Here is a 12,540-nt window from a genome sequence, read left to right as displayed (position 1 = left end):
GCCTGTAGAATTTGGTATTGGAGAGTTGTCTGGCAGCCTCCTTTTGGTAGTCAGACCTGTTCATGCTGACAACAGTACCTCTTTTATCAGCCTCTTTGATAATGATGTCAGGGTGGTTTCTGAGGCTGTGGATAGCATTGTGTTCTGCACGACTTAGGTTATGAGGCAAGTGATGTTGCTTTTCCACAATTTCTGCCTGTGCGCATCAGCAGAAGCATTCTATGTATAGGTCCAGACTGTCATTTCGACCCTCAGGAGGAGTCCATGTGGAGTTCTTCTTCTTGTGCTGTTGTTGGGAGGGTATCTGTGTATTAGTGTGCTGTTCAGTGTTATCTTAAAGTATTCTTTGAGTCGGAGATGGCAAAAGTAGGCTTCCAGATCGCTGCAGAACTGTATCATGTTTGTGGGGCTGGCAGGGCAGAAAGAGAGTCCCCGAGATAGGACAGACTCTTCTGCCGGGCTGAGTATGTAGTTGGATAGATTGATGATATTGCTGGGTGGGTTGGGGTACCACTGTTGTGGCCCCATGTGGCAGGTAGGATTTTAGACAGCTTACAGTCCTTTTTCCTTTGTAGAGAGGTGAAGTGTGTAATGTAGATCTCCTGTCTTATTTTAGCGAAGTCCGTTTGTGTGGAAGTTTGGTTATTTATGAGAGTCTCCAGGTTGGAGAGCTCTTTTTTTTTATGTTTTTCTGTTTGCTGTATAGGATGCTGATCAGGTGGTTCCTCAGTTTCTTTGATTGAGTATGACATAATCTCTCACTGTGGTCTGTGTAGTATGTAGATAGCAATGGATTTTTCACCTTCAGTCCATTTGGTATGATGTCCATCCATTTACATTTGGAAAGGAAGATGATATCTGTATCAGGCCTTGGGTGGCAGGCCAGTCCTCGCCCACAGACAACCCGCCAACCTGAAGCATATTCTCACCAGTAACTACACACCGCACTATAGCATCTCTAACTCAGGAACCAATCCATGCAACAAACCTCGATGCCAACTCTGCCCACATATCTACACCAGCAACACCATCACAGGACCTAACCAGATCAGCCACACCATCACCGGTTCATTCACCTGCACATCCACCAATGTAATATACGCCATCATATGCCAGCAATGCTCCTCTGCTATGTACATCGGCCAAACTGGACAGTCCTTACTTAAAAGGATAAATGGACACAAATCAGATAAAAGGAATATACAAAAACCTGTAGGAGAACACTTCAACCTCCCTGGACACACAATAGCAGATTTAAAGGTAGCCATCCTGCAGCAAAAAAACTTCAGGACCAGACTTCAAAGAGAAACTGCTGAGCTTCAGTACATCTGCAAATTTGACACCATCCGCTCAGGATTAAACAAAGACTGTGAATGGCTAGCCAACTACAAAAGCAGTTTCTCCTCCCTCGGTGTTCACATCTCAACTGCTAGAAGAGGGCCTCATCCTCCCTGATTGAACTAACCTCGTTATCTCTAGCCTGACTCACTCTTGCTTGCATATTTATACCTGCCTCTGGAAATTTCCACTACATGCATCCGAAGAAGTGGGTATTCACCCACGAAAGCTCATGCTCCTCTTCGTCTGTTAGTCTATAAGGTGCCACAGGACTCTTTGCTGCTTTTACAGATCCAGACTAATACAGCTACCCCTTTGATAGTTAAATAAGAAGTTTTATTCTGTGTAGATGTAAGAGTTAACTGAACACAGAAATATTTGTGAAAATGGAGCAACTTATGTGATAAAGCAAATATCATGCTTTTTTTCCTGGAGAATAATGAGAGACAATACTGACTTTTTTGGTAGAATATCAAACCCTAACCCAGTGGAACATTTGGGAACTAAAGTGACAAGTTCCTTTCTTCCTCTTCGTGTTCTGAGCTGTGGTTTTTTTTTTTTAAGAGCTTATTTTTATTTGGGCCAATGTTCTCTTACAGTCTTATATTGGAGTTTTAGTATTCACTCCTGTTCCTCACCAGAAATTGATCAGAAAATTGGAGCAGAGAAAAATATACAGTACTTTGTGTATTTTCCTTTTGATTGATGGAGTGTAAAAAATCAGAAATGGACATTTATTTTTGTTTGAAAGATTTCTTAAGGCAACTCATTTAGGAAACAAGGAGGAAGAGATGCCATAATTATAATATGATGAATGGTAGAGTTCCTTTCATCAGAAAGTGGTGAGAAAAAAACAAAATACTTATGACTGGATTCTGATCTTGTTTATACTGTCTTAAATCCAGAATAAGTCCATTGACTTCAAAGGATTTACTCTCAATTTACATTGTTGTAAATAAGATCAGCCTTTAATTTCTAACTCTAGTTAAGGAAGCCACAAAGTTCTTGATACAACACATATTCAGGTTCTACAACTAAAGCTCAAAATGACAGAAAAGTTTGTTCCAAAAACCTTGCACACTTGAACTAAAGCTAAGTTTGTGATGTTTCTTCCAAAGAAGGAAGGTACTGTCCAAAATTAAAAGCAGCTTGAAAAATTTTATAATGCATTGGCCACTTCAGTTTTGTCAGTACAGGTCTGTCTTCAGGTGGAGCCATAATTTCCATTCGAAGGAGACATCTTCTGTCCATTGTTGCTAAAATGAACATCTAATTTCTAGAAACTTGTCTGAATAATGTAGAGTTTAACAAGGGATGGACCTAGTATGTGCATTTTCTTCCATTAGTTTTCCATTTAATTTGTTATCCACAAACCAAGGTTAACTCATCTTTAATTGCTCCTTGTATATGCCCTATGAGTGCGTGCACATACAGCATGATTTCTTTTGAAAAAGTTGAGAAACAGAAAAAAAAAACAAAGAAGATGTTGCACTGACTACAATCTTGCTGTCTTTACACCCTACAAAAAGCCCATTGACTTTAATAGGACTGTAGGGTGATGCAAACTGTGCACTTACAACACAACTGGACTCTACAACACTGTATAATTTATAAGTAGACCTGGCAGTATTCCATTTTTTTAAATAATTTTGTTTGGATAGTGTTTAGTTTTAAGCATTTTTTCTATTTTTACCAAAATGTTCACATGTCGGAAATTATCAGTAGTATCAGATAATTGTTTAATGACTAAAAAAATGAAATTCAAAAGTTTTATAACCATAAAAAACAAATTGTCAAAATCACACATCAAAATATACAAAGTAAATATGCTTAAATTGAAGTCTAATAAGTTCAAGCAGCATTTTTCTTACTTTGCCTATCTGGTTCATTATCAATGGAAATATTTTTTCATCAGTTTGTGTGTACGGCATTTACCAATTAAAAATCGAATCCTTCCAAACCAACTGATGGATTGATAGAATCTTAGAGATATATCAATAAAATACACTGCATATCTGTAGGCACTCAAAATATCAACTCAAAATGTTTTCTAATTATACCATCACACCCATCCTCAAAAGAGTCCACAAGGGTGAGAGGGAGCTATATGTTATGATCAAGTTGTGGTTCCACTTGGAGAAGCTCATTGTTCCATCTACAGCCTGTGAATGTGACAAAAAGTGAAATATCGCCATTTTATAATTAATAAGGAATTTAAGATTTTACTGCCTCTGAGCTATCCTTTCAAGCTAGTCAGTTGTCTATACTAGTGCAAAATGTGGGAAGGCAGCTCAGAAGCCACAGAACTGAATGATGACCAGTATGAATGCCAAACCAAGAGGCTGGGGTGGCATTTTTCTGACACTTCAGAAAGCCCTCTTCCCCGCCGCAAAAAAAAATCCCTATGAAGCAGTACAAGAACTGCAAGTGTGGTAGAGTTTGTGATTTACAGCAGAAGTTACTGTATTGCTTACCTGGATGCAGGATCCAGAGAACAAAGCTTTTGATTCCCCCAATACTGTGTTTCTGCCTAGAATAGGGGTCGGCAACCTCTGGCACGCGGCTCACCAGGGTAAGCACCCTGGCGGGCCGGGCCAGTTTATTTACCTGCTGATGCGGCAGGTTCGGCCGATCATGGCCCCCAACGGCCGCGGTTCGCCGTCCCACGCCAATAGAGGCGGCAGGAAGCGGCGCGGGCGAGGGATGTGCTGGCCGTGGCTTCCCGCCGCCCCTATTGGCATGGGACGGCAAACCGCGGCCAGTGAGGGCCGTGATCGGCCGAACCTGCCACGTCAGCATGTAAATAAACTGGCCCAGCCCACCAGGGTGCTTACGCTGGCGAGCCGCGTGCCAGAGGTTGCCAACCCCTGGCCTAGAAACTCCAAAGCTATCTAGAGGGTGACTTCCTCTTCAGGCTCATGGAGCCATGTCTCCATTTCTCTCTGAATCTGGAAAATATTCTTTTAGTGTGATAATGGAGTGGAGAGTATGTTCTTAAAATTTGCAGGTGACATCAAGCGGGAAAGGGTAGTAAGCAGTTTAGAGGACAGGATTAGAATTCAAAAGGACCTTGACAAATTGGAGAATTGGTCTGAAATCAACTAGATGAAATTCAATAAAAACAAATGCAAAGTACTTCATTTAGGATGGATAAATCAAATACACCTACAAAATGATGAATAACTGGCTAGGTGATAATACTGCTGAAAAGGATCGGGGGGTTAGAGTGGATTACAAATTGAATACGAGTCAACAATGTGATGCAGCTGTGAAAAAGACTAATACCATTGTGGGCTGTATTAATAGGATTGCCATATATGACATAGGAGGTATTCTTTTCACACTTATTCAGCACTGGTGAGGCCTCAGCTGGAGTACTGTGTCCAATTTAGGGCACTACATCTTTCCTGAAGCATAGACAAATTGGGGAGAGCAACAAAAATGATAAAATGTTTAGAAAACCTAACCTATGAGGAAAGATTTCAAAAATTGGGCATGTTTAGTCTTGACAAAAGAAGACTGAGGGGAGACCTAATAAGTCTTCAAATATGGTTAGTGCTGTTAGAAAGAGGATGGTGATCAGTTGTCCTCCATGTCCACTGACAGTAGGACTGGAGGTAGTGGGCTTAATCTGCAGCAATGGAGCTTTAGGTTAGATATTAGGAAAAACTTGCTAAGTGTAAGGGTTATTAAGCTCTGGAATAGGTGTAGGCCAAAAGCCTAATGGAGAGAGATTGTCTCAAGGAAATTGTACTCCAGTTTGCTTATTTTGTTAGCTTTGAATTAGTAAGAAGAAATTGTTTTGGTTTTATTTTTTGCTTTACGTGTTAATGATTGTTTTTAGAAGGATCCGTGTTATGGCTGTAATTCTTGCTTTTGAAATTATTTACTGTTTTGTGTGTGAGTGAAGACTGTATGGCATGCTAACAGAAAAGAGATAGGAGGCACCAAGTACTGATGGGTCGGATGGTTGAGGGGGAGTGAAGAAGTCGAGGCACCAACCTTATTATCAGAATCACTCTGATGGCAGATTGACAACCCTAAAGCAAAGGCATACACCCCAAGGAGAAGATAGAGTGGAGCCAGAGGGATGAGATAAGTAACAGCTGTGGATACTCCCAGTAACAACCGAAAATAATGCTGATTGGGAGTAACTTTGACTACCTCGTGGTTAACAGCTCCGGTGTGACAGAGTAAGGTCCATAGACTTGTATGGGAACTTATTACTATAAAAGAAGGGTGTATTGCCATGGGACTTCAGGTTCATTCTGCATCAACATCAGCGCTTCGGACATGTCCGGCAGAGACCCAGATCCAGCTCCTCCCCTCCCTCGTGTGCAATTTCAGCTGGCCACTGGAACTGACTGAGCAACACTTAGGACTGGTAACTATAAGATCCAGCTGCAGAACCTTTTGGGATGTGTGTGAGTGTGAGTGTGTGTGGGAGGGGCTAATGGAAGCATATGCTGATTTTATGTTTAAATTGTACTCTCAATAAACGCGACATATTGCCTTATCCCCTTGAAAAAGATTCTGTGTGCTTCTTATAAGCATAACATAGGCTTCCAAGGGAGGTTGTTGGATCCCCATCATTGGAGGTTTTTAAAAACAGGTTGGATGAACTCCTATCAGAGATTGTCTAAGTTTACTTGGTACTGTCAGAGTGCAGGGGGCTGGACTTGATGACTTCTTGAGGTCCCTTCCAGCTCTACATTTCTATGATTCTATATTATTAATATTGCTTGGCTGTGTCTTCACTAGGAATAAAATGTGTGTTCTTAAGTCAGCTAACTCAAGGTAAAATCCTAGAGAAGACAAGGCAGTCTCATTTGTACACAAATTAGCAGGTCAATTTAATTAGTATAAGGGAGCCATTTTTTTATTTAAACCTGGTCTTTACTAGGATTTTACCTCAAGTAAGCTAACTTGAGTTGAGAGCACACACTTTTTCCTAATGAAGTTAAGGCCAGTGTTTAGCAACTAAAGATGAAGTTGTTAGAGAGAAATAGTCCCAAATTTCAAATCACTGCCTGCAAGTTGAGTCATTTAATATGAGAAACCCTGCATAGCGCGGTCTTTCCATATGCTAAACCATAAGAAAGTTATGAACACTTGAAATATTAAACATTATTTTTAGTATCTTTCAAGCATGCTGGCATGCTAACCAGTGGAATAATCCTCCAGAGTAATTCTACTCATGTATGCTTATGTTCCACCTTCTCCAGATCACACAGTCATTGTGATGTTAACCTTAATAAAAGTCTTTTGGAGACGACATTTTGCCCTGCCCTTTTTTGGTCTAATTCCTGAACTTGCCAACACTCATATTTTAGATGCCAGCAGAGTTAATGCAAGAGGATTTTTAAGTATAAAATAAACAAACAAATGGTAATATTGCATCTCATCCTAGAAGCATCTGCTGAGACCAGCTGAGTGCCCTTAATTCACCTTGAAACCAGCATAAGTTGAGTGCTTGGCACCATACAGCATTGGGTCCACTGTGATAATCATAGCACATATCCAATGTATTAAATGAAAGAGAACACCAGCTCTTGAATTTTTATGTTTGATTGAACACCTGTCAAAATATATTAAAATAATGTTCCAGTCATGTCCAATTAAAGTGGGTATCAGCCTATATAGTTATGTTGTGGGGAGAGATAAAAAAAATTAAATACTATTTCTTTTCCATCAATGTGTAAAAAAAAAAAAGTCCAAAACGTTTATTTTTTCCAAATTTAAAATATAAGAGTGCAAACAGGATGCTCTAAGTAATCAAATATTCCCCAGTTAGTAGCCATCTGTTGCCTTTTGTCTTCTAATTCGATTGTAAGCTCTTTGGTCCAGGGACTATCTTTTTGCTCTGTGTTTGTACAGTGCTTAGCGGAATGGATCCTGGTCTATAACTAAGGCTCTTATATGTCACAGTAATACAAAATAATAATAACAATGCCAAAAATCAATCTCAGAAAGAAATCCAGAAACAATGTTAAAAACTGTATCTCCCTCCAGACTGAAGCTCTGAGGAACTTTGCAACGTAAGGCTGAGCTATGTGCACTTTCATTAGTTCTTTAATAATTTATCTTGTTCCTGTATTTTTCACTCATTTGAATGCATGAGTGGGCTCTATGTTGCTTAAGAACTAGACTCAAGTCTCTAGCCTTCCCTATGATAGTAACTTGGCTTATAGTTTCCATATGTTCTTCCTGAGAAAAGAATTTATCATTCAAAGCTTTCACGAAAATCTGGGCAATGGACTGAGCTCTCTGAGAGAGGGACTTGTTTATTAGTTTGTACAGAGCACCTAGTACAATGAAACCCTAATACCAGTTTAGAATCACTAGGCACTACCACAGGAGACATAATTGGTGTAATGTTCAATCTTGGTAAGTAACTAGATATATGAGGCATGTGCAGTGGAAGTCAAATGGTTAATATTCATCACATTCCCCTTTTTCCATCAATTTAATATTTGATTGTTTGGGCATGTGTATTAGCTCTCAGGTATTTCTCATTTTAGAAACACCACTCAGTTTAAACTGGAACATTTTCCTGTCAGTGGGAAACACACCACAGAGGATCAATTGAATCTCATTCACTCAAAGCATGAGAGTCTTGAGGACAGTTACCAAATATTCATAAATTGACAGAGTAAAAACAGTTTGATATGGTGATTTGTTTTAATGGAAGTTGGGTTTTTTTAAGGCATACGTCATATGTTTTCCCTTCAATTAATCATAGAGATCAAGCAGATCTTTGGGGAAACAGAAAGAGATGGTGTGTCCATCCAGTAAGGAGGACTATACCATGTCCCTCAAATTATGCATCTTTTATACTGCAGCCTGACAATGCATAAAATGACTTTGTATCACTTGAAGAGTCTCAACATTCATGCAGAGAATCCACTACCCGTACAGTTGGGTAATGATTTCTAAGGTAGACCATGTGAAAGAAGCAATATGGGACACAGCATCATGCAGGTACTGAAAATATCAAGTGATCTAGAATAACACAAAGTAATTGTGATCCCCTGTTCATTGTGCACATCCATAGACATCTTCCCTGCCATCCCTTGGTTCATCAATAACCCTTCCTTACATGGGAAGCTGCAGAAAATTTTGTTTTGTAATGTGCCACGTTCCCCATTTCAGGGTCTCAGCTACTTTTGTGCCTGCTGTTCTGTCAAATGATCATTTTGTTAACCCTCTGCTATGTTATTTTGTTGAGTATAATTTTGAGTATACCTAAAAGATTAACCTTTAATACCTCCCAATTATATAAAGATAAAAGTGGAGAGGTTTTCCCTTAATATTTGAGGCTTCCCTTATTGATCTAGTGTTTTTAGAGTTTGGTTTTAAAATAAGTTTCCTTTTGAGTTTCTCTTTTCTTAACACCCTGTTAGGCTGGATTGTCATGTCTTTTGCTAAATTATGCAGGGGAATAAATTCTGTTCTGATAGTTAGGATTACGAATTTGCCCCAATTGTGAACTCAACTGTAAAAAGTGAGTAAAAGTTCATAAAATGTCACAATAACCTATAACAATAAATGATGATGGAGAAAAGGTGCAAAAATGAGACAGTCTGAATTAGTTCAGTCAAAAAGGTCTACTGATACAACTCAGGGACGTGTTAAGATCACGCTTTGTAAAGAAAATTATCAGGATTATGGAACGGCTTCCATATGAGGAGCGATTAATAAGACTTGGACTTTTTAGCTTGGAAAAGAGACGACTAAGGGGGGATATGATAGAGCTCTATAAAATCATGACTGGTGTGGAGAAAGAAAATAAGGAAGTGCTATTTACTCCTTCTCTAGATGGACCTTTGGTCTGTATGGCCGTTCTTATGTTCTTATGTAAATCAGTGAACTAAAATTTGTGTGTCAGAAACCAGGCCTCATTGGTGGACAAACTGTGAGGATGGACTATTCCACCCATAACTCCCCCCTTTTGGTGTCGTCAAAAAGAGACTTTGGTGGGAAAGCTGGCTACTGAAATGTTGGCTGACTGAACGATGAGAGAAGGGGAGGGAAGGACGGAGCTTCACCGTCATGGCTGCCATCCCTACTGTTTCTTGAGATCCTAGATGTTCTTCTTCCTAACCCTGAGAGATGTTCTAATGAGACTGGACCAGAGAGAGGAAACCAGATGACACAAACACTGCCACCTTCACCAGCTCCATCTATATCCCAAACACCACCTAGCATGTGAGACTTTGTCATCTACTCTCTTGTGTATTCTTTTCCTTCCCTACCTTATTTCTTCTCTTTTCTATCCCTCTCTGTTTTGCTTCTGTCTAATAGGAGTCTGGCTTAGCTGGAAAATACTATATTTTGTAACACTGCTGTAAACCTGTGTCCAGAAAGAGGCAACTAAAACAATGTCCTGAACAGCCTGATGCTTGTACAAGTTTGCCCCGTCTTAAAGTGTCTGATAAGACCGTGTGGTGGGCTAGTGTTTTTCCAGCAGTGAGGTTGCAAGTAAAAGTTAACACCAGAAAAAGAAGCTGCATGTTCTGTCTTTACTCTTCTTTTCTCTCCCGTTTTGCCTTCTTTGGATACAGTATCAGACTTTAACAACAATAGCTCCAGCTCATCACAACTAGCTTATTTTCTTTTCCCCCAGTTATTACTATTACTATTATTATCATCTTTGATACCATCTAAAAGACTGTCAAATATGGGTTTTTTTCCTTCTAAGAACTCCCTCCAGGTAAAGGGCAAGGGAACAAGGGATGTTGGTAAAATAAAAGCTTTATCTAATACATTTCAAATGCCATAACTGTTTTTTCCCTTTTCTGTATCTTTAAGAAAAGGTTAAATGGATGTATAATGCTGTGTTTGCCATGGTACTAAACAGGCTGAGGTCTCCATATACCAAACTCAAACCTAGTTTTCAATTGTTTAATGTTGGACAGTGACTGGATTACATAACACCATTTTACTTTTTGTGCCCTGTAGCGGGGCGACGACTCACCACTCCGGCGCCTCCTGCTGGTTGTCCAGGGAATTAGCTCACCAGTCTCCAGAGCGCCCTCTGCAGTCCGTTGTCTTGCTTGCCGCTGGCCCTGGTGTCCCTCCCGGACCCTGGTGCCCCTTCTCTTGGGGTTCTGCCCACTGCAGTACCCCGCAGATCTGGGTCTCCCCTCCCCGGGGAACCCCCACCCTCTAGTCCAACCTCGCCTCAGACTATGGCTACTGCCAGTCACCGTCTAGCCCCCCGCTCACTGGGGAGGACTGCAGTATAATTGCCACTCATCATCGGCAAGGACGATTTGGACCTGCTGCCTCTGCCTACCCTTGGGCTGCCTACCCTTGGGCTGCCCCGTTGCAACCCCAGTACCTTTTCAGCCCTTAACAAGGCCTGCAGCCTGGGGGTTTTCCAGGCCGGAGTTCCCCAGCTCATCTGGCCTTTCCCCAGCCCTGCTCCACTTTAGGTACTTGGTTCAGCTTCCCAGCAGCCAGACCCTTCTCCCTGTAGAGACAGAGAGAGACTCCCTGCTCCTGGCCCACTGCCCTCTTATAAGGGCCAGCTGGGCCCTAATTGGGGCGTGGCCCCAGCTGAGGCCACTTCCCCAATCAGCCTTTCCCCAGCTACAGCCTTCTCCAGGGCTGTTTTTAACCCCTATGGGCAGGAGCCGGGTGACCACCCTGCTACATGCCCATACAGACCCTCCTTACTCCCCTTCTCAGATTGTGTCTCTGGCAATGGGGACAAGAGTAGGGGTGCTCCCAGGCAAGTGGGAAGTTAGATGTTGGAGCCCTGGCTTTTACTCAACAGCTATAATATCTGGCTTGGTCACCCCCTCCCCCCCCCCCCCGAAGCGCAGAACCTGCCATTTATGGTAGGAAGTGACCCAGGGGAACTTTAGAGTCAAACAGCATTAAAGCCGGACAGACGCTTGGCGTGTTATGGGCGGATCCCTACCGAGCTAGTGGCAAGGGGAACTTGCCGCTATCAAGGCCCTGGGTCGGGGCCCTGTGGAGAGGGTGGGTCCGGGTCCCCCTACCACTCCACATGCGCGCGCGCACACACACACACACACACACACACACACACACACACACACACACAGAGGAAGTATATGGACTCTGGCCATTGGGCCACAAGGCCCTGACTCTTGGAGTGAGCTACATGGACTCTGGCCACTAGGCCGCACTACCCCACCTGCGATGGGGGAGTTATATGGACTCTGGCTGTTGGGCCACAAGGCCCTGACTCTGGGGGCGAGCTATATGGACTCTGGCCACTAGGGTTTATATGGACTCTGGCCATTGGGCTGTACTGCTCCAATGCTGGGAACGATTTACACGGACTCTAGCCATTAGGGCCCACTAGCCTGACCAAGGGATGATTGCATGGAGACGGGCCATTAGGCCGCACCAGGCCACCCTCAGAGAGGCTTGTGAACTTGGGAGTGGTGAGGTTTCGACACCCCATCGTACCTCTGCCTCAAAGGGGCAGTGTGGTGCCAGACCCACCACAACTGGTGGAGAATGCGCCTAACAAAGATGGGGCCCGGGTATGACCCCGAGGCCTATCTTGTGACTTTCGAGAGGGTTGCAACCGCCATCCAATGGCCCACTGCACATTGGGCCACTATCTTGGCCCCTTACTTAACGGGCCCAGCTCATGTTGCATATCACAACCTCGATCCGCAGGAGGTGCTGGACTACTCTAAGGTCAAGGCAGCCATCTTGTACCAAATGGGTGTCAACCCCAGGACCTACCACCAGCGACTCCGCCGAGAGCGGTACCCACCGGGGGCAGACCACGAGCCGTGGCACAGCGGATCCGTGACCTCTGTTGGAGGTGGCTAGAACCAGAACGCTGGACGAGCGCTCAAGTAGCCGAGGCCATGGCCCTAGAGTAGTTCCTCCAGACCCTTCCTACCAGGGGGAAAGAGTGGGTGCAGCGGCACCACCCGAAGACCCTCGCCGACGCAACCTCCATAGTGGAGGATTACCTGGCAGCGGAAGGAGACGTGAAGGCCGACTCCAAATTGGGGAACTCGGGTGAATGGAGCCCACTCCCGGCACAGGGGGTGCGCAAGGTGGTGGGGGGGGGGGGGGGCGTTGGTATGCCCAGCCATTGGGAACCACACCAACCCTCAGTGCAAGGGACCCAACCGAGGCGAAACTCATGCAGAGTCGAGATGACCTGTCAGGAAGGCAGAGTACCCCCAAAAACACCCCACCTGG

This window comes from Emys orbicularis, chromosome 2 (genome assembly GCF_028017835.1).
Source record: "Emys orbicularis isolate rEmyOrb1 chromosome 2, rEmyOrb1.hap1, whole genome shotgun sequence".
Taxonomy (NCBI): domain Eukaryota; kingdom Metazoa; phylum Chordata; order Testudines; family Emydidae; genus Emys; species Emys orbicularis.
The sequence above is the reverse complement of the archived record's forward strand: the minus strand, read 5'-3'. Positions refer to the sequence as shown.